The sequence below is a fragment of the Melanerpes formicivorus genome, unplaced genomic scaffold (genome assembly GCF_026170545.1).
Source record: "Melanerpes formicivorus ecotype bairdi unplaced genomic scaffold, bMelFor1.0.p_v2 SCAF_3, whole genome shotgun sequence".
NCBI classification, from domain to species: domain Eukaryota; kingdom Metazoa; phylum Chordata; class Aves; order Piciformes; family Picidae; genus Melanerpes; species Melanerpes formicivorus.
In genome coordinates this window covers 19,349,759-19,374,737 of record NW_027142355.1, presented here as the reverse complement: position 1 = coordinate 19,374,737, position 24,979 = coordinate 19,349,759, and the positions used below count along the sequence as shown (strand labels likewise).

The following is a 24,979-nucleotide window of genomic DNA, read 5'->3' as shown; positions in this document are numbered from 1 at the left end:
GGGTGGGGTGTTCACTGTAGCTCTAGGATTATATACAATTGGTCTGTCTAGCCACATTTACAGGGAATGTGAACAGTGTGAGGATATTCAGTGAGAGAGTAGGGAGCTAGGATGGGATAGGGGAGGAGGCCAAGTGGAAATAGAAGAAAGCACCAGATTAATTGCCACTGGGATGGATTTTATAACATATGCCCTCAGCTTCCTTGCATTAGCTATGTCCTGTGATCCTACAGCAACATCTGAGCTCTTTGCAGTCTTGCGTGTTTTTTCCTCCACATCCATGTTAGCAAGAAAAATGATGTTGTCTTCTATTAACACTGAGTCAGCCAGTAAGACATGAATTGGGTGCTGATGATCAGCTATGCTGAGCTTCACCTCCCATCTGCCTTCTCTATGTGGAGAGCGGCCAGGCAGAAAGGGACCTAGGGGTACTGGTTGATAGTAGGCTGAACATGAGCCTGCAGTGTGCCCAGGTGGCCAAGAAGGCCAATGGCATCCTGGCCTGTATCAGGAACAGTGTGGCCAGCAGGAGCAGGGAGGTCATTCTGCCCTGTACACTGCACTGGTTAGGCCACACCTCAAGTACTGTGTCCAGTTCTGGGCCCCTCAGTTTAGGAAGGATGTTGACTTGCTGGAACGAGTCCAGAGAAGGGCAACAAAGTTGGTGAGGGGTTTGGAACACAAGCCCTATGAGGAGAGGCTGAGGGAGCTGGGGTTGCTTAGCCTGGAGAAGAGGAGGCTCAGGGAAGACCTTATTACTCTCTACAACTACCTGAAGGGAGGTTGTAGCCAGGTGGGGTCTGGTCTCTTCTCCCAGGCAGCCAGCACCAGAACAAGAGGACACAGTCTCAATCTGTGCCAGGGGAGGTTTAGGCTGGATGTTAGGAGGAAGTTCTTCATAGAAAGAGTGACTGACCATTGGAATGGGCTGCCCAGGGAGGTGGTGGAGTCACCATCTCTGGAGGTGTTTAGGAAGAGACTGGATGGGGTGCTTGGTGCCATAGTTTAGTTGATTAGATAGTATTGGATGATAGGTTGGACTTGGTGATCTCAAAGGTCCCTTCCAACCTGGCTTATTCTATTCTATTCTATTCTATTCTATTCTATTCTATTCTATTCTATTCTATTCTATTCTACTGCTTTGGAGACATCAAGCTTGGATGTCTCTTGGACATAAAAGCACATGGTCCTCTATACATGCCCATTTTGTCCTCTTGGTTCATACAGAGGGTCTGTAGCAGACCAAAACCTAAACTGTGGCTCCTAGGCCATTCTTATAATCCATGCTTCCACCCTTTTTCTTCCAATGGCCTGGGATGTCCATCTTATTGCCAGGTGTAGGAGTATTCCTGAAGAAATCAGTACAGTCTCATGACCTATTTAATATGCCACAGTGAGTATGTCTTACATTGAAAACAGAAAAATATCCTGGTTTGTTCCACCTGACATTCCCTGCGGGTGACTGAGCCCAAATCTATCCCTGCACCAGTGCTGAATATCAGAGACATGCACTAAGGAGATGATTTTTGCTTTCTCAGCCTGAGAGTCATGGCATAAAGATTGTTTTTCCTGGGGCAAATCACAACAGTATTTAGTTTATCGCATCTTGAGTTATAATACCCCAGGGTTACCCAGCATGACATCACCTCTCCTTCTTTTCTGCCTCCCTGGGGTATTCTCCAGAAAAGTGGGTGGAGACATCCTTTGTGAACACTTTGCATGGGCTCTGCTGGAACATGGTGGCCATAGACCAGCCTTGGCGGATCACTCCTCATCTTGCTCCATTGTGTTGGACCATGCTTTGCCTGGTGCCAATGTTTTGGAGCCAGATGGTCATGCAGCTTGTTGCTTCTTGCAGTTGGGCTCTGCCAGCCTGAGCAGACAGATTGGAAGGACCTCAGCAGGAGCAGGAAATGTTTTTGCTGAAGCATAGGAACTATTTTAAACACATCAGCAAAGTCTAGTGTGGAGAAGACCTTGCAGCTTCAGAAGCATATTTAGGCAATCTGATACTGAAACCTGACCATATTTTACAGAGCATATAATTTACTCTGCTCCAGACAAGACCTGGGGTTGGGAGGCTTCATGCAGTTCCAGCCATTAGCAAGGAAAGCCCTGTCTCTATCAAGCCATTGAGGAAAAAAAGGGTTTTCACTACATGAGCTGGAAAACCAAACACCTACGCTCATGTGGTTCTTTATTTACTCCTCCACCAGTGTTGTTGGCTGACCTACAAGTATCTCTTGGCATCACTCTTGTCCTTTCCTACTCTCCTCCATGAAATGGGACAGAAGTTTTGGGGGAAAAATAAAAACTTTTGCAAACCTCTTTAACTTCACAGACACCACAGCTTACTTTTCAGCTGAGTCATTTTATTTTGGCATTTGTAGTAGTTAATAGTATCATCTGGCTGAATCTTGACCCATTTGGATGTGATCTGCACTAGATTATATGGTCCTGTTCTCGCAGGAGGAGATTGGACTTGATGATCTCCAGAGGTCTTTTCCAACCCCTAACATCCTGTGATCCTGTGTAACTTGTCCATGCTGACCCCTGTGGGCAGCATCCCTGCATCAGGTGTCCTGCCTGCTCTGACCGTGGGGCACCAGGGGCCTTCATCCCTGCCTGGGCTAACTAACTGGTCCTATGCTTAGGGCATGCCTTGGTGCTAGGGAGTGTGAGTGCTTCTATGCTGTCCATAACAGAAACTACAGAAACCCATTTCTCTCTCTCTCCTCAGTTCTTTCACATTGCTCATATTACACAGTATCCAGTTTTTGTGGTTTCCAGAATGACTTCTTGACTCTGTGTAACATCTCGGTGATTGTCTCCTTTTGGCCCTAAGAAGAGATTCGCTGCACTGCTCTGACCTCCTGCTTTCTGCAGGGTGGATGCAGGAAATACTTGACTAATCTTTTTTGGCACTAAGGAGGCACTTTCCAGTCCTAACAAACCTAAAGAGACTTGGGAGTTTATTCTCGCTGCATGACAAGCAGCAGGCACCATAGGTGTGGGGTGTTTGAGATGTATCCCACCACACCACAGCTGGCAAAACAAATCCTTCCTCAAAGTTTTCACCTCCTGTCCAGCTTCCTCCCTGAAGGAAATGCATCCTCCCCCACTCCTGCAGACGATAGTCACAGCTTTGTTCACAGCTCAACTTTCACAAATAAAACCAGCACTGACCAGTAAACACAGTGCTACCAAATAGGCAAAGCAAAACTCAAATCTTGGAAATAAAATATTTTAATTTTATAGACTTGAGTAAGTCTGCTTTGAACTGCTTGCAAATAGCTCCTCATTACTGCAATTGGCTCTCCAACAGCATCCTAAAGCCCCAGCTGGGACTGAAGCTTTGCTATGGGAGCAATGACTTTGACCAAACCTCACTCATCAAGAAGAGTTTAGCTGCAGAAGGTGTAGTAAGCAGGTGATCTGATCTGAAGCCCAGTTAGCTCAGTATCCAGTCTCCAAGCAAGGCTGAAACCAGTGGCCTCAAGGGCATGTAAGCATGTGCCTTCATCCATGAGGATTATATTCCTCATCCAGAAGTGCTGATAACTTAAAAATACTTAGATTTGCTCATTTTGTAGATCTCCTGCCTTAACTGGCCCCACACAAGCTCTATATCTTTCAATTAAAAAAAAATACTCAAGGCTGAAGAAATTGAGAAATTTTAACATAATATGAACCTCAATTTATCACCTCAATATATATATTTATTGTCCTGAGTTAAAAGAATAAAGACTATATGATAAAAAAATAAAAGACTGATATCAGATATTGGTAGGCCTTTAAAGGAATGAGCAAAAAGTGTTCACTGTGATGGAGCCATCACAGACAGACACACACACACAACTAGAGAAGAGTTGATTTAGATTGGATGTTAGGAGGAAGTTCTTTACCATGAGGGCAGTGAAACTCTTGAACAGGTTGAGGCCCCATCTCTGGAGATATTCAAGGTGAGGCTCAACAGGGCTCTGGGCAACCTGATCTAAGTGAGAATGCCCCTGCTTACTGCAGACGGGGTTGGACTAGGTGACCTTTGGAAGTCCCTTCCAACCCAGACCATTCTATGATTCCATGAATATCCCCACAGTCCCATTCTTCAGACAGACAGGAGGAACATCCCTCCTTGCACAGGCAGACTCAGGGAAGAAAAGTTCATCTGGATCCTTGCAGACAGATGTTCCTGAAGTATATCATGGTATGCAATGTTTTAAATATAAAAACACAGGGTTGGTTGGTTGTTTTTTTTTTCTTGTGAAGTCTTTCTTCTAAGAACTCTGTTAGCTTGGAGCTGTTGGGGAATCCAAAGTGAGAGGCTGATACCTGAACCAAGTTTGTAGTGGAAAAGAGTCTGATCTTCTCACTGAGTGCAGGGGAAGACTTACTTCTTGAGATGAAAATTGTGTGGCATACAAATAGGCTGAAGGAAAACTCTCTGTAGAAGCTTCCAGAAGACAGTTTCTGTTTAGTAGGTCTGACAGAGGTTCTGTGCTACTTGAAGGCCAACAGATAGTTCCCCTGGAATTTGCCTTGAGAAACAACTTTTATGATTGAAAGCAAAAGTCACAAGTTTTACTGACTCTGTTTCAGGGATACTGCTGTTTTAACTGAGAACATTAGGTTCTCCAGCAAGACTTTCCTGATGGCTAGGAATCTGTGGCAGTCCAAAGGGAATTTAAAAATAAGTGATTTACATTTTCTGTAAAAGAAAAGCAGGAGTGAGGAAAGTTTCACCGAGCACAACGAAAGAGCTCTGGGTTTATATGGAATAAAATAATAACTGGGCTGAACTGCCAAACCCCTTAATGACCATGTTCCCTTTCCAGAGATGGAAAAAAGAAGGTCCAGCACCTTTTTTTGTTTGTTTTTGTTGTTGTTGTTGTTGTTGTGGTTTGGGGTTTTTTTAAACCTCACATTTCCAGGAATCTCTATGCTTTGTTTTTCATATCAGGATTAGAAGAGGTAGGGTTAAGATATTAAGATAATGTCATCCTCAAGTGTACTTAGCCTAACTGGAAGAAGGAAATACCAGAAATCCCTCCAGATACCCAGGCTCCATTTGGTTATTTCAAGAAACACAGATAAATTCCCCAATATATGCTTGCTTACCAGCCCCACCAAAGTGAAACTACAAACCATTTGCTCCTGCGTCACCTGGTGCTCCATGCCAGCTACCAACGGTAGGGGAAGGGACCCTGCAAAGGGACATTCACAGCTCCTTGGCATGACTTGCATCTGATGGAGCTGCTAAGGAAACCCCTGCCTCTGCCTGTTCACCTTCATATGAGCTATCATGAAGGCTTCTGTTCTCAGGATGGCCAGTCAGGGCATAGCTCACTTGAAAATAACATAAAAGGATCTGATTTCTGAGCCCTGAGGTGTTACATGGTGTTTGAGTTTTGGATCATGTCACATGTGCCATGGGTTGTTACTTTTAAGTTCATTCAAGGTATGTGATGTGGGTTGGCATTCTGCACTTCAGGAAGGGATGTTTTTAGAGTTCTTATTTTTGTCTCAACATAAATAAATGGCCCATAGCCTGGAAGGGTGTCCATGATGCTGAGGATGCTTTGAGGAAAAAAAAATACATTTTTCTTCCTGGAGATTATGATACCTTGAGGGAGTTCCTTATAGTAACACTCACAAAGCTCCTGCTCCCTCTTTCCCTTTAATTCTAGCATTCCCTGGGATTTTTCGTTTCATCTTTACATTTGTACATAGCACTGCAGAGAGAAACATACATACCCTAAGATGTGGGTGCTATGTGAAAGGGATGTAAATAGAATCCAGATCTTCCTGCCCACAGCCTCATGCTCATGTTGCAAGGTCACAACTGGCTCTAGCATGAATCACACACACAGGGAGAATTGTACACATGTTTGAGGGAAATGGAAGGCAGGTAAATCTGTAATGTGGGATATTGTCTAGTTTGCAGAACCCAAATCCATCTCTAGTTGAACTCCACTTGGCTGTAGAGTTCCATTTCCTGTTCCTTTAACCTGATGCTCCACTTCTGCTCAAGCATCCTTTTGGCCAAGGATATAAACATCCTGGCTAGTTTAGGCTTGTCTCCTGTTAGCTGCTATCTTAACAAAGGACAAAGTTCCAGATGACAAAATGTTTCATTCTCTAGTAGCTGAAGAAGGAAGTTGTGGCTTAATGGAGAAGTCCTGCCAGCAGCAGAAAGCTGTGAGAACAGACCTGCTGAACCAGGCAAACTATGACCTTTTTGTGGCTGAGCAACAATGCAGTTGCTTCAGCATTGGTTAAAAATACCTGTGGCCTGACCCTACTGCAATCAAAGGAAGTCTGGCCTGGCTTAAGAAAGGCATGAAAAAAAGTCATTTTGCAACCATGCAGATGCTTGCTGTAGTGCCACCAGCAGCATAGGCTGGCCTGAAAGACAGCAGAAATGAGCACACCCCTATGTCTTACTGGGCAGCTCATCATCCAGCACTGGCCTTTCCACCTTCGTTAGCACTAGAAGTTGATTGAAGTATCTTCTTTCTCCGATCCTGGTACAGAAGCAGATGAGCAGCTTGTCCAGTTGGAATCCTTAATATTTTAAAGTACTGCAGCTACATTCACTTGCCAGTTACCTGCAAACTCTCTGATTTCTGCTCAGAAAAATGCTTTCTGCTTTGTTTGGATCATAGCCAGTTCACTTCTTGTGGAGTGTGTAACCACACCATGGCACCAAGAAGAGAGGAGCCACCCTGTGGGTTTTCTTTAGCAAGAAGCCTCCGTTTCCCTTGTTTTCCCACTTTGGTTTTGCTTTCAAGGTTTGTGGAGGGACATGTGGTTTTCAGCTGGCCCATGGAATGTACCTTTCCCCAGACACTGTGTCCCTGTGGCACTGACAGCCAGTGCCATCATTACTCCTGGTGTCAGTGACAGGAGAAGCACCAAAAGATGGGGCTTGTGAAGAAGCAGTTGCAAAGCAGTTGTGAGAAGGCTGCCAAAACTTGTTTTTTGTGTTGCACAGGGCTTATGCTAAAGCTGTTAGCACAGAACTCTATGCCCCAGATATTTAAGCTGTGACCCAGAGCTAAGGTGGGACCTGAATCTGGAGATCAAGAGGAAGAACAATGTGACAGCCCACTGTAGCCCAGCAAGTAAAGATAGAGCAGTCCTCTTGCAGTAAGGTTTTGAGACACTAACATGAGGAGTTTGTAGCAGACCTTGCTCTCCCCTTTTGCTCTTTCCTCTTCCTCCTGGATCTGCCTGGGGGTGCAGTGGACCCCAGCTGATCCCTCTTCCAGTCCTCCCTTCTTTGCAGCTTGCTGGGACCCATATGCTTATCAGTAAAGTGCACAGCAATATGTGAGTACTCCCTGGAGGCAGAGGTAGCTCCTTTTTGCCAGTAATAGGTCATGGGCAATCACAGTAGTGGAAGATATTAACTCAGTCCTTACCTAGAGGTGAGTCTAGGGAAGTGCCAAGGGGAAAACTCCCTCTGCCTTAGCATGAAGGACCCAGAAAGCAGCTGCACATCCACCCAGCATATCATCATCTTCACACCAGCATCTTACCCCATCCCACAGAGGCCTGGATGGGGAAAGGCTGTTTCATGCTGCAGAGTCACCTGCGGGCAGTCACAGATGGCAGCTGGACATCAACATGTTTCCCTGAGCTTCAATTTCTCCTCCCAGTTCCTCTTGGCATCCTGCTGGACAACTGGGTTTCATTCAGGTATTTGTGAAAAACAACCCTTTGGTGTGTCTGGTTTTTTTCAGAATATTTTCTTCACAATCTTGCATTTCTTTTGTCATCATCTTTTTCTTAAGCTAGGAAAATATTCAAGCTTTCATTTTTTAAAATGACAGATCCCTGTGAGAGATGCTAAAGCCCAACAACAAAATGATGGCTGAACTTTTCAGACTGTAGGTGGAAAATATTTGCTATTCTTCTGCTCAGAACACTGTCTTGCTCACATGCTTTTCTTTAGTGGAACTCAGATAAACCACAAATCAGAGGGCAACTCTTCAGCTCAGTATTGATCTCCAGTTGACTCTTTACACAAGTGCCAAGAGCTGTGTGTTGCTCAGGGCATCTCTGCTCCCTCATTTGTCTGTTGGATGGCAAATGCAAGAGCTCGGAGGTTCACTTTCATGTCTCTGCCACAAAAAATTAAAGCAACCTTGCGACTGATTCTAACTGATGAAGGGTAAAAGCTACATCAATGAAACCATTTTGTTTCTCTGATCTTTTCTTACATTACTGATTCCAGGATGTGCTACAGACATTTCACATGAACCACCTGTGTTGATGTCAGGCAGTATCAGCACAGACATGAGTGACAAAAACAGGAGAAGAGTTTTCTATCCTTTTTTTCCTCACTACAATTTTTCCATGGCTGCAACAGCTCAAATGTAGAATCCCTCAGAGGCTTTATCCTGCCACATTGCCCTGAGCAGCCTGGGCAGCCCCACTGCAGCAGCAGCTCATTTGATGCCATGGCATTTTCCCCTCTCCAGTCAGCACATCCACTGTGGCTAGTAACAACTGTTATACAAGGCTCATATTATCATAAATAAACTGGAGGTTCAGGTTAAGAGTTCACATATGTTCCAGCACTGCATATTACTGAGTGATTAATTCATGTGCCCAGAAAATTTTAAACACTGCAAATAGATACCCAGGCAGCCTTTCCAGGATCCTTTTCCAGCTCTGATCTCTCACTTGCCATCTGGGTGGGCCCATTGAGTCCATCATCAGTAAATTTGTGGACGACACCAAGCTGGGGGCAGGAGTTGATCTGCTGGAGGGTAGAGAGGCTCTGCAGAGGGACCTCAACAGGCTGGACAGATGGGCAGAGTCCAACAGCATGAGATTGAACACATCCAAGTGCCAGGTTCTGTACATTGGCCACAACAACCCCATGCAGTGCTACAGGCTGGGGTCAGAGTGGCTGGAGAGCAGCCAGGTAGAAAGGAACCTGGGGGTACTGGTCGATGGTAGGGTGAACATGAGCCAGCAGTGTGCCCAGGCAGCCAAGAGGGCCAATAGCATCCTGGCCTGCATCAGGAACAGTGTGGCCAGCAGGAGCAGGGAGGTCATTCTGCCCCTGTACACTGCACTGGTTAGGCCACACCTCGAGTACTGTGTCCAGTTCTGGGCCCCTCAGTTTAGGAAGGATGTTGACTTGCTGAAACGAGTCCAGAGAAGGGCAACGAAGTTGGTGAGGGGCTTGGAACACAAGCCCTATGAGGATAGACTGAGGGAGCTGGGGCTGCTTAGCCTGGAGAGGAGGAGACTCAGGGGTGACCTTATTGCTCTCTACAGCTATCTGAAGGGAGGTTGTAGACAGGCCGATGTTGGTCTCTTCTCTCAGGCAGCCAGTACCAGAACAAGAGGACACAGTCTCAGGCTGCGCCAGGGGAGGTTTAGGTTGGCTGTTAGGAAGAAGCTCTATACAGAGAGAGTGATTGCCCATTGGAATGAGCTGCCTGGGGAGGTGGTGGAGTCACCATTATTGGAAGTGTTCAGGAGGAGACTTGATGGGGTGCTTGGTGCCATGGTTTAGTTGTTTAGGTGGGTTGGATTGGTTGATGGGTTGGACACGATGCTCTTGAAGGTCTCTTCCAACCTGGTCTATTCTATTCTATTCTATTCTATTCTATTCTATTCTATTCTATTCTATTCTATTCTATTCTATTCTATTCTATTCCATTCCATTCCATTCCATTCCATTCCATTCCATTCCATTCCATTCCATTCTATATTAAATGCTGGCCCCACTTCAATCTATAACCACAGATTCGCTGAGAACATTTCATTTTATTGCTTTGCTTATTGCAAACCAGGCAGGGAGGGAAAGGCAGAGGAGACCCTACACAGATGAAACCTGTAGTGGCCTCTTCTTTGTTTTGCTTTATCTAGAAAGGTAAGATGCAATACCTCCTGGTCCAATCTCACACAAGGGGTTCCCATGCAATCAATTTCTGCTCAGCACTTGTAAAAATTATGGGAACCCATGATAATAAGCATCTGTGCAAGGAATATGTTTGTTCACAGCTGTATCCATCTGGGATCACATATCTATCACCTCATCCTTCTCACTGCTGGAAAGTGGAGTCCATGTTTCAGAAGATGAGGGCATTTCACCTTCCACCCAGCCAGCTCCTACATTCTTATAGTTTCATCAAATCACTCCAAATTTTAAGACAGTAGTAGGTCTCTTTTAGTAGGCCAGAAGACTTCTCAGGAAATACTTGTTGCCCACTGCCTCCAATACATATCCAGGAGCAAGAGGTACACAAGAGTTCTCAAAACAAGTCTGGGAAGGTAAGGGAAGAGAAGCAGGAGCTTAAGCAGGAGCTTCCCACCGAAACAGGTTTGGAGTGGCAGGGAACAAACACAGCTGGATATCTTTTTAACAGATGTTTTGGGAATTACCAATGATTTTAACAGCCAGATCTATCAAACTGGAGTAAACAACCTTCAGCCTGGCTGTGATTCACATCAAATACTTTACAGAGATATTTCTTGTACCATTGTTTCTTGTTAGTGAAAAGAGAATGAAATTTAAAGGAAAAGATGAACAAACTCTTTCTCATTCACGCTGTAAGAACATGTCTCTGCAGTGTATGGATTGAAGGGTAGATCAAGTGCTACATGTACCCATAGTCACTATCTTTTGAAAGGGATAAGGCCAAAGCATTAACTCCAAATGTCTGTCCCATAGAACCACTGTGTTAGCAAACCCCAAGACAACAGCCAGGCTATAACAGAAACACAAGTCCCAGGTCTATTATCACAGATGTCTCACTCTTCCATCTGCCAGTATCTGAATGTCATCACATTATCATCCCAGCTCAGGATAATTTAGAAAACATAGGCTTTAATTTGCACCACAGAGTGGATGCAAGCTCCACATGCCACTTATACCTGGTAAAGATTCATTCTCCAGGACTGGTGAATCCAGCTCCTTCTTGGACTCTTCTTCTTCTTCTTCTTCTTCTTCTTCCTTTTATGTTTCATTTCCCAGGAGAAGGCAGGGGGGTGGTATGGTGGTGGAACGTGGAAGGGGGAGGGAGGGAGAAGGGGGGGGAAGAAAAGAAAGAGAGAGAAAATGCAAACCATTAAACTGTTTGTGAAAGAGGCAGAAAGATTTGAATTATACTAATACCAAATAGGAATATGAAATACATCTAACACATCTTTCTTCGGTCTTGTAATTCATGCCTAGCATGAAAGCAAGGCTTTTAACAGCCTTGTGTCAGACATCATCACTTCTCCATAATGCCACTAATACAGATGGAGAGTGTGAAGCTCAGAAATCACATGGATCCTCACAAAACTCACCCAGCATTTGAATAGTAGAGCTGGTTGGGAATGAAAACTTAGTTTGGGATAAACATCAGAGATTCTCCTAAGACAGACACACAACTTTCATATACCTGGAGCAAGACCAGATGGACCTTGTCATCTCCTGTATCAAGAACAGTGTACGCCTCACTGGCAAGGCTGCACCTTGAATACTGTGTTCAGTTTCGGGCCCCTCACTACAAGAAGGACACTGACATGCTGGAGTGTGTCCAGAGAAGGGCAACAAACTGATCAAGGGTCTAGAGAGCAAGTCTTATGAGGAGTGGCTGAGGGAACTGGGGGTGTTCAGCCTGGAGAAAAGGCAGCTCAGAAGAGACCTCATTGCTACAGCTACCTCAAAGGAGGCCATACTGAGGCGGGGGACAGTAGAACAAGAGGAAACAGCCTCAAGTAGTGCCAGGAGAAATTTAGGCTGGACATTAGGAAAAAAAGTCTTCAATTAAAGTGTTGTCAAACACTGGAACAGGCTGCCCAGGGAAGTGATTGAGTCATCATCTTTGGAGGCATTTAAAAGATGTGGATATGATACTGAGGGACATGCTTTAGTGGTGATATGGCAGTGCTGGGTTAACAGTCGGAGTTGATGATCTTAAAGGTCTCTTCCAGTCAATTATTCAATGATACAATACTGTAACATAAATCAGTGCTGGACACTGAACAGATGATACATGGATGGAACTTTGCAACTCTTCAAGGCTCTGTCCTAATATAGTGAAAACTGAACTGCAGTTACCATGGTGAGGTGTAACCGAAGATGAGTGCAAACTAAGTTTTTTTCTTTCAGTACTTTCAAGGCTTTTGGGGTAATGCCCTGTCAGAAGTGTTCATATGATTGAAAAGGGAGAAAAGCAAGACACGTTCAAGAGATCCGGATGGAGGTTTGAGTGTATGATGGTGCATGGTGCCTCAAAGATGAATGCTGTCCTGAGGAATTAAGAGCAGATTTAGCAACACCCAGAACCCTTCCTTGGTGTAAATAGCTTTCTTGTATTTAAAATACCAAACACGTTTTGCTTTATTTTGCTTCATTACAGGTAATGACACAGACAACTTGACCTCAGGCAGCAGATACAGCCAAGCAGACATTCATCAAGAAAAACAAAAAGGTGTGGTTTCATCCAACCTATCAAGACAGACAAAAATACTATAAGCAGTTTTCTCAGCAAGAAGAGCAAAAGGACATACCATGGATCACAACTGATGCAAATGTGTTTACTCACCATGGAACAGCCCAGCAGTCAGCCTGCAGGCTGGTTTTCATCCCCTCCTGCTCACATTCTTCTATCTCTCCATGCCTCAGTTTTCCACCCACAAGCAAAAAGCCAACAGGCTTTACATCATGCATACACCACTGCTGGCATATTCTGTGGTGAGCTGGCCACGGCTCTGTGTGTGAGCAATGAAGCCTGCAGGAGTTGGTGCTGGTAATGGCATGATGCCACACAGCTACTTGCAAGGGAGGGAGGAGCTGCTGATGCATAAAGCAGGCAGGAGATCATTTTCATCTTTCAGAGTAGTATTTCCAGATTAAATATAAGAGGGAAGCTCAGAGAGGTCAGAGGCTGAGATTGAACAGTGCCTTTGACGTCCAAAGGGGGAGGACAGCCTTATTAAAAACGCAGTGTGATTGCAAATCTGTCACACACCCAAGCCACCACGTGGAGCAGGAGGATGGATGAGGCAGTTATAGAGAACCTACTGGCAACAACAGCCTCTCAAGTGACGGGTCAGTGAAGAGTTTGCTGCTATTCAGCTTTGTTTTGACAGAAACTATACAAAGCAACTGTGTGGGCGTTGAGAAGCAAATGTTCACATCCGCTCAGAGGTTTGTTTATAATCTTGCAGTAGAGAAATGTGACCATGAATGAGAATTAAGCCCTGCATTGCCACAGAAGAACCAGTTTAGTGAGGCAGAATGTGGTGGGAAACATGGGAATGGAGGAGAGGAAATGACAATATCAATGATGGAGAGGAAGATCAGGCAATGCTGTTGGGACATGCTGGGTGAAGGCTCCACCAGCTGCTGCTGTGCCTCTGGCTTTCCACTGCTGTGCCTGTTCTGTACCACATTGTATTTCATCTGCTGTGCCATTTCTTGGCCACGATGACTTTAATAGGTGAAAGCTGACAGTGTCCAGCGCAAGCAGGCAGCCACCCTATCTGCAGGCAAAAGTCTTGCATGTCCCCCACTGTTTCACTCCCTCTTGTCTTTCATCTCCAGGATACTGCCTGATAGATGCCTCACCACCTTGTTGACAACACAATTGACTTGTGTCCCAAGCCTTCCCCACAGAAGTGAGGAATTCTCAGTGGAGAATTCTTCATGTTTGATGAAAAAGAAAAAATCAAATGTTTTCCTCAGACATTGAAGGCAGCAGCTCTGGAAATGTTGCCAAGATGCCTCATGGGCATTTAGTTTGGGTTTGAGTTTGAGCTTATAGATGAGTGGGTTATACTAAGTATGAGTGCACTGCTCTCGTTTTATAAGAAACACTGTCTCCAAAACCATCTCCCTTTTTCAGGAAGTGGAAATTTCTGTCAGTGAAGCACCCAGGAACATTGAAGCCAGGATCAGGATGCAGTGGGAACCTGAGGTAAAGGAATTCTATACATGAGTCCTTCATGCAGCATACCGAATTTTTGGTAAGGGAGGCATTTGTTGTAGTTGCAAGATGTATCATCAAAGTTGCAGGTAGATGTAACATCAAGGCATCCAGACAACTGTGACTAAATAAGGCCACCACCTTCTCCTGGTAAAGTTTAATCAGACTTAAGTGTCTCAGACTGATGGAGTGATTTGTTTTTATAAGGGAACTGAAGGACACAAAGGATGGGTGGCTTCATGCAGGTCAGCTGCACAACTGCACAGGACAGAAGCCAGACATGGGTTCCTGAATACACAGGGTCTGCCTTCAACTCAGACTGTCCTTGCGCTGACTGCAGCACATCAGGGATGCACCACGTGCACCTGCCTCTGCTCATGCACCTACCATGCACTAGCACTGATCCTGCACTAGACACCAGCCTCTGCAAATGCCCAACTGGATGGGTCAGGCCCTTTCAGGGAAAGAAAATCCTCTCTCTAAATTGTGTCTAGGATCATTATGAGCATGCCATCATGGTAGCAAAAAAATTACTCTGAGAAATGCCTTGTGCAGTCCACTTCTGCTGATATATAAATATATCTCTCTAGTAAAGGTAGTTGTAGGTGCAGCTTTAACAACACCTAAGAGAATAAGTCACTCCTGATAAACCTACTCCTGTGCAAGTACCCATTTGTGCATTTGGAAACAAAATCTATTGTGAAATCTTTTTAGGACTCAGCAGCCTGGCCTTGCGTGACTTTCTCCAGGCACCTCCTGGGATAACAAGCCAAGTGGCCCAGGCCCAGTGTGTTTTTCATTTGGGAAAGCTTTTTCTTGTTCTTATTTTCTGTGGCTACTTCACATGTCATTTGTCTTCCACCATCAGTGGATTCATAATCACAGTGAGAGTGAAGAACAATGTAGGACTTAGTCAGGAGCTGCTGAGTACTATTCTGTTTTTTGCAGAATAAATGTATTTTTGTATTTCTCAGAAAAGCAGCCACCTTAGGCACCTAAAGGGGAGCTAGAAGAGAAGCTGCATAGGGTAACATACTTCCTGTCCAGTAACTGTCTTGTCAATGCCATCTACTGAGAACCCTTCTGAGAGAAAGAAGGAAAGCATGTCCCCAGTGCTTACACCAAGTAAAAGTTTAGCCTACCTTGGTTCCCAGATAAACTTTTCCAGCTGAGCAAAGACTCTGAAGTTTGCAAGTGCTAAGCCCTGTGTTTCACCTTGCAGAGGGTCACAGATCAACACAAAACTGGGGTCACGTGCTCAGTGGATCAGCAAACAAAGAGGGACAAGCAATACTCCTCCCTGTTAGGTGTGGGCTGATAAGGAAGGGACAACATGGGTAATGACATGCCAAGGGGATGAAATAGTGTCCTGAATCAAAGCGTGGTGATAGGCGAAAGCCATATTTATGGGTGCACAAGGCAAGTAATGTTTCATACATATTTCAGTACTTCCAAGATCAAAAAATAAAAGGTTTTCTTAGAGGTCTTCTGGGATAGATAAGGGGATTTGTAATAGCTACATTTCTGGCCCATAATCCTTACAAATACGTGTATTTGCTGTGGATGCCAACTATGACATAGAGACAAACTACATGATCAGCTTATTCCATTGTGTAATTCAAACTGTAACGGTTGCAGCTGATTTTTCTGTGTTTCCCCTCAGCCCAGCAGTGCATGCAACTGTACTGCCCTGGGGAGAACTCATCATACAGCTAACAGTGGACTGTGGTTCTGGCAGTAGGGTGTACAACTCTCAAGCAAGCACATGGCTGTTTAGCTCTCCCTTCTCTTTTCTCTACTGACCCACTTCCTCTAGTAAGTCACCTCTGGTTTCCCACCACCACAACTGGTTTACATTTAGTGGCACCCTTCTCATATGAGAGCTATTTGGGGATCCATCCAACAGGAGCTCATCACCCCCATATCTCTCCTGCAGCACAGCTGCAACTCACCAAAAATTTGGGCAGAGGTTTCACAGAAGGGGAGAGGCCCAGGGAGCAGAGCTCTCAGCCTCTCATGAACTGGCCCCACAGAGAGACAGAAGCTAGAAGTGCTCTGCTTGGGGAAAAAGCATCTTCAGCTGCCTTTTGTAACCATGGGCTAAATCTAAACCCGAAGTCAACTGAGACCTCCTAGCAGCAGACCAAACTCCAGCACTGGAGAGAGGACTTTCCTTCACTTTGGCTATCAACAGATTATTTAACTCTGAAACATTAATTAGATGGTCCCTTCCCTGCACATTAACATGAATATATTATATTGTTATGCAGCACAGAGTTATAAGAAGCTTTCCTGCTCCAGCCCATGCAGTGGTACCTGTGCACTCAGCAGGACAGCTACAGGGTTGTACATCGAAACATACAGAGGAAAGTGCTCTGTTTTTTCCCAAGCAGAACAAACTATTGCCTCTGGGAAAAGCAGCCTGGCAAAAACTGTCTTGCCTAACAAGACTGAAGCCTCTGAAACAGCAGCTAGGTGTGAGTCCAGCAAAGCCCGCCTTGAACACTTCAACCAAGCAATGATGAGGTGTGTGCTGGTGCTGGCTGGGTCTGTAAGTTCACAGGACTGAGCAACAGAGAAAAGAAAGTAATGCTACCTCTGTGCATCATATTTCTAAGAGGGCCCTTAGGGTCATCTTGTCTTAGATCTTGCTGTTCCTGCCTGTCAGGAATGTGGAAAAGTGGGCTTACAAAGTGTTCTGGAAACAAAACTTGGTGTATAAAACTTATGCCATTCTGTTTAGCCTGGTTAAAAGATGGAGAGGTGACTGATCAGAGAGACAAATGCTTGTGAAAAATATGACTTGCCCAGGGTTCCTTTGGTGGGGAGCATTAGAGAGGTTTATTTCCCCTTCCAAGTCATTCCCTTGCTTCATTGGGGTTGCTCGCTAGCCCTATGGGATGCAGTAACAGCATCCACTCTTTCCTTCATGGGATTAGGGCTGTGCCACTCTCCCTAGATCAGATTTGGGGGTGCTTCAGTCTCACGGACAAAGACCTGGTAAGATTCAGAGACTGGTATCTGGGGCTGGATAAATTCAGTCTTGCAATCACACAGGACTCCACCTTGTATGCCAGGACATTCATATCCAGTGGGTTCCTGAGAAATCATGCAACCCTGGAAGGGGCACCCAGGTTACACACTCTAAAAAGGAGTCCAAGAATTCAGCAAGTGGTAGATGAGTCACCATTCATGAAGCCTGAACAAAGGGTCACTTTGAAACTCACCTCTCCAAGTCCATGTCAAAAGGAAGCAAGCAGATGATAAAAGGACCATGGCTCTGTCTGGCCTTCCAGCTTCAATCACTACCTCTTTCTGAGGTGCTACTGTTGCTCACAGACAGGCCACAACATTTTTCCCATGGCAGGAAATCTCTGACACTGACTTTGTCTCTTTGGTTCCTGACACAGAAAGAACCACTAGGTCTCCAGGGATAAAAGGAAAATTGGAGAAAGCTGTGGTATCCTGAAAAAGCTGTAGATAATGGGATGCACAGGAAAGCTGGAGGATGGGTGGGTGTTCACAACATGCTGCCTGCCATATCTTTTAACAGCCCACCAGGCCAGCAATAAGCACTTGTTCTGACAGATGGTTTTCTTCAGCCTGAACAAGCCATGAGGGACATCACACCCACCCACACTTCCCAGTTTCTGCTCCCAGGCTCTCCTAAATCCCAGTAAGGACCCCACTGCCCTTTCACACAAATGCCTGGAGACTACTAGCTGCCCTGGAAACATCCATATTCTCCTCTGAGAACTGCCAGAACTACTACTCCTGAAGAAAAAGGAGTTTTGGGCTTGTCCTGGCCAAAGCCCCAACACAAACATAAGCTCCAAGTGTCCCTTTCCTGGACACTCCCTGAAGCAGCAGGAAGTGCCACTGCGAAGGTCACTTTAGATCCTGTATTTACAGCATGACTATCACCACACTGAGCTCCAAATACTTTAGGGCAGTCTGTGACTTGCTTGTGCAAATTTGAAATTGTCCACAAGGACCACACAACAGATGGCAAAATCCAAACTGGTCTCCCTAATCCAGGACCCAGTAGGTAAGGCACACTAGTTACATTCGCTCCACATGCTCTGGAGAGTTCTCCACAAAGAATGGGGAGAAAGATGATGAAATGGGCAGGAAACCTACCTAACCAGATCTGTCTGGATTTTCTGCATCATTGAGGTAAAGTCTGGAAAACACCACAGTGAAGTGCTCAGTGGCATCTCTGGAGCTGGGTTTGTGACAGACAACTGAACTGCTGATCCTACAGCAAGGATCTGAGTTCTTTCTGCTTAAAATCCATAAAAAGCCACTGGGGAATTTCCTGGACTCCTGTTGGCTTCTTCCCTTTTTTTAATGCACAGATATGTACAGAGAAACAAATTGTAGTTCTCAAAATTAGATTTGGAGAAAGTGTATTGATTTTGAGAGGATTCACACCTCATTTCTTTTAATTTTTGGCTGGTAGAGTTATGTGGTGAGTGGCAAAATCATCTTTATGGTAGAAAGGCTTCTTACGAAGAGGGGAGGCATTTTAGGGGGATTTAAAGCTGGTCAGACTGGTCTGGTCTGATCTCCTCCAGTAGCTTGCTCCCTCTGACTGGTTTTCCTTAAGCAAGAATGCTTTGTCACTAGCTCTCTCCAGCCTTGCCCTGGGCTCCATGATCAAATGCTGAAGCCCACATTAGCAGCTTTTGTACTTTCTGCCTGGAAAACCTTTTTGTCTTCTTACAGAAACATTTTCTCACAATTTCTTTGGGCAGAAACCACTTTCCAGTCAAAATAAAAGCCTCACTTTGGCTGTCTCTAAGCCTGCTGATTGTATTAAATTGCACATCAACAAATTCTAATTCCACCTCAAGATAAAAAAAGGCCTCTCAAACACTTAGTGTCTCAGCTTGGGCTCATATTCCAGGCTCCATCCTTTTTATCGAAAGCGGAAAGCCATCACCATGTTTTTAATAATGACAGAGTGGCTAAAGTCATGAAGAGAGTAGGAGAAACTGGATAGATTAGAGCTATGTGTCACTACTTTGGGACATTAAGGAGACAGGAGGCTACAATGGAAACTATTGCTTAATATTTGTGCAAATGAGAGCTCCTTTTATATCCATTTTCTAAGACATTTACAGCATTGTGATGAGTTTTCCCCAAATCAGAAAGGGAGCATAAAACTCACAAAAATCAATAGTGAGTTATCCCAGTGCCAAAGATGGTTGCCCACTGTATTACACACGTGGGGAGGCCTGCTGATGTAGTCTACCTGGACTTCAGCAAGGCCTTTGACACTGTCCCCCATAGCAAACTCCTGGCCAAGCTGTCAGCCCATGGCTTGGACAGGAGCACACTGCGATGGGTTAGGAACTGGCTGGATGGCCGAGCCCAGAGAGTGGTGGTGAATGGTGCCATATCCAGCTGGCAGCCAGTCACTAGTGGTGTGCCCCAGGGATCAGTGCTGGGCCCTGTGCTCTTTAACATCTTTATTGATGATCTGGATGAGGGCATTGAGTCCATCATCAGTAAATTTGCTGATGACACCAAGCTGGGGGCAAGAGTTGATCTGCTAGAGGGTAGAGAGGCTCTGCAGAGGGATCTCGACAGGCTGGACAGATGGGCAGAGTCCAACGGCATGAGATTGAACACATCCAAGTGCCGGGTTGTGCACATTGGCCACAACAACCCCATGCAGTGCTACAGGCTGGGGTCAGAGTGGCTGGAGAGCAGCCAGGCAGAGAGGGACCTGGGGGTGCTGGTCGATGGTAGGCTGAACATGAGCCTGCAGTGTGCCCAGGCAGCCGGGAGGGCCAATGGCATCCTGGCCTGCATCAAGAACAGTGTGGCCAGCAGGAACAGGGAGGTCATTCTGCCCCTGTACACTGCACTGGTTAGGCCACACCTCAAGTACTGTGTCCAGTTCTGGGCCCCTCAGTTTAGGAAGGATGTTGAGTTGCTGAATGTGACCAGAGAAGGGCAACGAAGTTGGTGAGGGGCTTGGAACACAAGCCCTATGAGGAGAGGCTGAGGGAGCTGGGGCTGCTTAGCCTGGAGAGGAGGAGACTCAGGGGTGACCTTATTGCTCTCTACAACTACCTGAAGGGGGGTTGCAGACAGACAGAGGTTGGTCTCTTCTCCCAGGCAGCCAGCACCAGAACAAGAGGACACAGTCTCAGGCTGCACCAAGGGAGGTTCAGGCTGGAGGTCAGGAGGAAGTTTTACACAGAGAGAGTGACTGACCATTGGAATGGGCTGCCTGGGGAGGTGGTGGAATCACCATCACTGGAGGTGTTCAGGAGGGGACTTGACAGGGTGCTTGGTTGCATGGGTTAGTTGATTAGGTGGTGTTGGATGATAGGTTGGACGCGATGATCTTGAAGGTCTCTTCCAACCTGGTTTATTCTATTCTATTCTATTCTATTCTATTCTATTCTATTCTATTCTATTCTATTCTATTCTAACAGCGCTAGCAAAATGGGGCCATGAGGTATGGCCAGGTACTTGTCACTGAGGAGCCTGACAAAAGCTTTCTCTGCATAAAGGAGAGTGTCAGAGGCAGAGCAGAAGACACCCATCCAAAAGTTGTCAACAAGATGTCCATGCAGCAGTTACACAGGAGTTTCTGGGCAGTGGCAAGAGGAAATAAAAATGAGAGCTGGACAAAGGCAGAGGGATGAGATGGGTCTCCCTGCATGTACACAGTAGACACACAACACTTTCTATATACAGGACACAAAAATGTATCCTGTTTATCACAATCAGAATCATAAAATTGTTTTGGTTGAAAAAGACCTCTAAGATCATCCAGTCCAACATTCAACCTAAGACCACCATGGCCATCAAGCATGAAGTCCTGAAGTGCTGTGTCCCCACAAACAGTATTTGCACAAATTTTTCACAAAGAACAAGTCATGCAAGGCTTCTCTCCACATCCCCAGACACCAATTCCCACTTGACATTCAATAAGCCTACAGATAGCCATTTTGATTTGATTGACCTTCTTAAAAATCTGGTTTTCTATCTCCAAATGCTTATGCTTCTCTGCTTGGAGGAAAAAAAATCAATTACTCTTTTCAGGAAACACACTGGAGGCCATTAGGAAGCATTTGAACATAAATTGCTAATTCAAACACATTCTGTATTCCCTTCTGTGCTAAAGAACGACCCCAGGATTGGTTGACTCTTGTCCTTCTGATAGATAGACCTTTATTTGGCTTGGTGAGGCTCCTCAGCCTGTATCAGCCACTTCACAGAATCACAGAATGGGAGGGGTTGGAAGGGACCTCTGGAGATCGCCTAGTTCAACCCCTCTGCTAAAGCACATTCACCTAAATCAGGTTGCACAGGAATGTGTCCAGGCAGATTTTGAACCTCCCCAGAGAAGGAGACTCTACAAACTCTCTCTGTAGCCTGCTCCATGTTATTTCACCCTCAAAGATGCTACTGGATGCTATTACCCAGCCCTGCTTGGCACAGCTATCCCACCAGCTGAGATTACTCTATGCTGTCTCACCATATTTATTATATCCTTCATATATTTCCACCTGAGGTAATCTCAGTTAGAAGGGTCAAGACACAAAAATTGTTCCCATGCTGTCATCCTACATGTGCCAAGATCTATATCACCTGTGGAACTGGATTGGCTGCATGTACTTGGACAATGACTGTGTTGGAAGAGCTCACAGACTTTAAGGGTGCAGCAGCTTACAGAACCCTTTTAATTAGCCACCAACATAAAATTAAATTCAGCCTCCTTGAGAGCAAATGTTCATGGTATCCTAAGGAGAGCAGATTGGCAAAGGCAGGCAAGGAAGTTTACCCAAAATAAGCAACAGAGTTGAAAGCCAAAAAGGAAGAGGAAGAAGGAAAGAAAAGCAAACCCTTATCAAATCTTCATTTGTATTTGCACTTCATGCAGCAATGCTGCCAGATGACTAAGATGTGACACCAAGTTGTGCAATCCTGCAAACTGCTTTGCAATAAAAATTGAGAAAGCAGAAGTGCTAGTTTCTGTGGTCAAAGACATCTGCCAAGCAGCCAGGACTGGAAAAAGTCTCGTATCAAGGCCATATCTGCCTCATCTCAGGCCTCTGACATTCCAGCCTGTATTGCAGGTAACTCTCCAAACTTGCAGGAGAGACCTACAGAGAGGAGCCTTCAGGGAGCTCCCCTCTTCCCTGGGAGTGGATTGAGAACCTCCAGACCCACTCATACCTCTTGCTCCTATCCCTCCTCTAAAAGCACCCTTTGCCCACACTGCTCCATATGGGCTACTGCTGAGACCAGAGTCCCCACATCAATTACAGACCAGAGATCCCAGCACCTTAAACACACCAGAGAAGCAGAGGAACATGAAAGATGCAGAAATAGATGGATACAGGCTCTGTGACACACCATGATGCTCCTATGCTTGATGAGGGGAAGTACCAGGGATATATGGCAGAGCTTCCAAACAGGGACAACACCACAGTCCACTAACTGACCACCAACAAGGCAGCAAACTGCCTTCAAGCCAGTTGTGCAAGTGCATTGACTGGCTTAGCAGAGCTCAGGGATTTAGGTGGGGCAGAGGAAGGTACAGGTGGCAAAGATGAAGTACTCTCTTCTTTCTTAACTGGAGTTTGTTTAGAAGCAAATAAATGTTTGCTCACTCATTTTCCGTTCTTCCATCCTTTCATGCCACTATTCAAAAGGAAAAAATTCAGCTGGGAGGGGGAGAAATGTTTCAGTTCTTGGTTTGATCAAGAACTCAGAGACTTCAGAGAATTACAGGGGACTGTGGAGGAAACACTTTCCAGAAATGGAGCAGGAGTGGAGGATGGTTTAGAAAAGCCAAATCAGTCACTTTTCCATTACCAGGAATTAAGATCTTAGACAATCCCCTGACCTGCAGGTCACCCATGGACCATCCAAAGGCCATGTGTGTGTGGGTGGCTGACGCAGCATAGGCACTGTGCTTGCCTTGCCTTTGCTAGAGAAATCCTGCAGATAATCAGATTATAAAGGCAAAGCTTGAAGTCTGCAGCACTGTCCTGTCCCATCACTGCCTCATGGCAGCTTTTAAAGTGCTGGGAAATGTTTATCATTTCCCAGTAAGTCCTTTTCCAGAAGGTAGGAGCTAAACCTACTCACAGTTGTTCCTATGCTCCTGCACAGCAGGGGAACAGCTGAGACATTTTGCCCTCTCATTTTTCGCTTTGTAACGTTCAGCTGATCACCCTTGGGCTACTGCCTCTAGGATGGCAGAGGGTGCCACGTGCAAAGAGACAGGGAGGCTTGGTGCTTTTGTGTCCCCACATGCCGTCATCCAGCCTCCCGTGCTTCTTTGCCTGGGAAGGCTTCATACCAGGATGGCCCAGCTGGGATGCAGGATGAGCATCCTGCTGAGCACACTGTCCCCTTGTACCCTGTCACCCTCTATCCTGTGGGGTGGGAAGGGTGCTAACAGGGCTTGCAAGGGATCACTGCAGTTCCCAAGGGACATCAGAGCAGCCCAAAGGCTCATCCAAATCAACCTTAATCACAGATTTGGATATGAGTGTGGGCACACATTACCTGGCAGGCAGAGAAGCCCAGCCCATGAATATAGAAGCACTACAGAGCAACATAAAGGCAAAAGTAGAGGCCACAACCAGCTTCATGGGAAAATGCTTCTGGCCTGAATCTTCCTTATTTTCTGGACTTGTCAGCAAGACACCTGGCACACTGGAGGCCTCAAGTGACACACCAATCTAGGTGTCACTTGGGTCAAACAGCATTGCAGAATGGCTTCTATGGACCATACAGCACAAGACATAAACTTCTTGAGATTCCTTGCTTTGGGCTGCACATGTGTGGGTACCAGTAGTATTCACCAATGTAGATCTTCCTGTTTAGAAATGCATTCTCCATCACCTTCAGTAGCTCTGGGCTTTCCCAACCAAACTCAGATGGAGCAGAAGGCGGGGAGTAGATATCCCTGCCCAGCCCTGATGTGTGGGTTACAAGTCCCAGTTCCGATTCATGTTTTACATGTATATTCCAATGTCCCATGTGTACAAGCCCATCAGAGTCCCCCATGGCTATTGCTTCCTTTCCCTTTTCCCAGGTTTCCCCATGGCTTTGCTCACAGTCACACAGCACCTCTCCTGTGCTAGTTAGCATTGGGGTATTGGCTTTAAAACTTGAAGCAAACTGTCTCTACCTCCTGCTCCTCACACCTTTACCGCACCCCATCTCCCTCCTCTCCAACACAAGTCTACCCCACTGGGATCCCAGAGTAGATACCTCCTCTTTGGCCCTGGGGACACACTGAGTCTCTTTTACATGTTCCTCAGTGGGTTTTCTGACCCACATCTACTTATTTTAAGCGTCTCTCTTCACCACTACAGACTCCTGGACAGCCTCTGCCATCCAGCTGTCCCAGCCCAATGCATCCAGCAATGTTCTATTCTTAGAATTATTAAAAAAAGAAAAAAAGAAAAAGAAGAAAAGCCTTATCCACCAGAACCAACCTCAAAAAGACTTTTGTTGTTGTTGTTTGTTTTCAGAGTTCAATGATCCAGATCCTCCTGCATCTCACAAAACTATCTGTGAGCTAAAAATACATGACCTCTACAAGGGGAAATACATAAATCTGTCTGGCCTGCACAACTCTCCAAACTTTCAGGGTAAAGAGTGTTCTGCAGCCTCTGGTTTATTTTTCAGCTTCACTTCTGCAATCATAAATGTCCATTAGTGCTGAAAAGCTGGAACTGAACTGTGCTTCAGAAAAAGTGTTGTAAAATAGACCCAGATTTGTGTACAACTTGGTCTGCTTAACAGTGCAAATTAGTCATGCAAGGTTAAAATGCTCAGATAAATGTCTCAGGCCAGTATCTTTCTTTCCTTACTGGTATTAATAAATGAATTAGTGTAATACCTGTGCTTCTTGACTATTAATTAATCACTTAAATAGGGATCACTATACACTTGTCCCAAAAGTGACTTGCTTTAAATCTGTTATAATCTTAGGGATAAAGGGATTGGAGAGCAGCACAGTGGAGAGCGATTTGGGGGTCCTGGTGAAT

General features: G+C 45.5%; 1 protein-coding gene across 1 annotated transcript in view; it reads right to left on the bottom strand.

Moving 5' to 3' along the window:
• Positions 1–10,978, bottom strand: part of FAM107B (family with sequence similarity 107 member B) — a 102,083-nt gene extending 91,105 nt beyond the window's left edge. Inside the window, exon 1 of the mRNA XM_068168067.1 lies at positions 10,900–10,978. The gene's annotated coding sequence lies outside the window, so the exon portion shown is untranslated. The remainder of the gene's footprint in view (positions 1–10,899) is intronic.
• Positions 10,979–24,979: the final 14,001 nt, after the last annotated feature.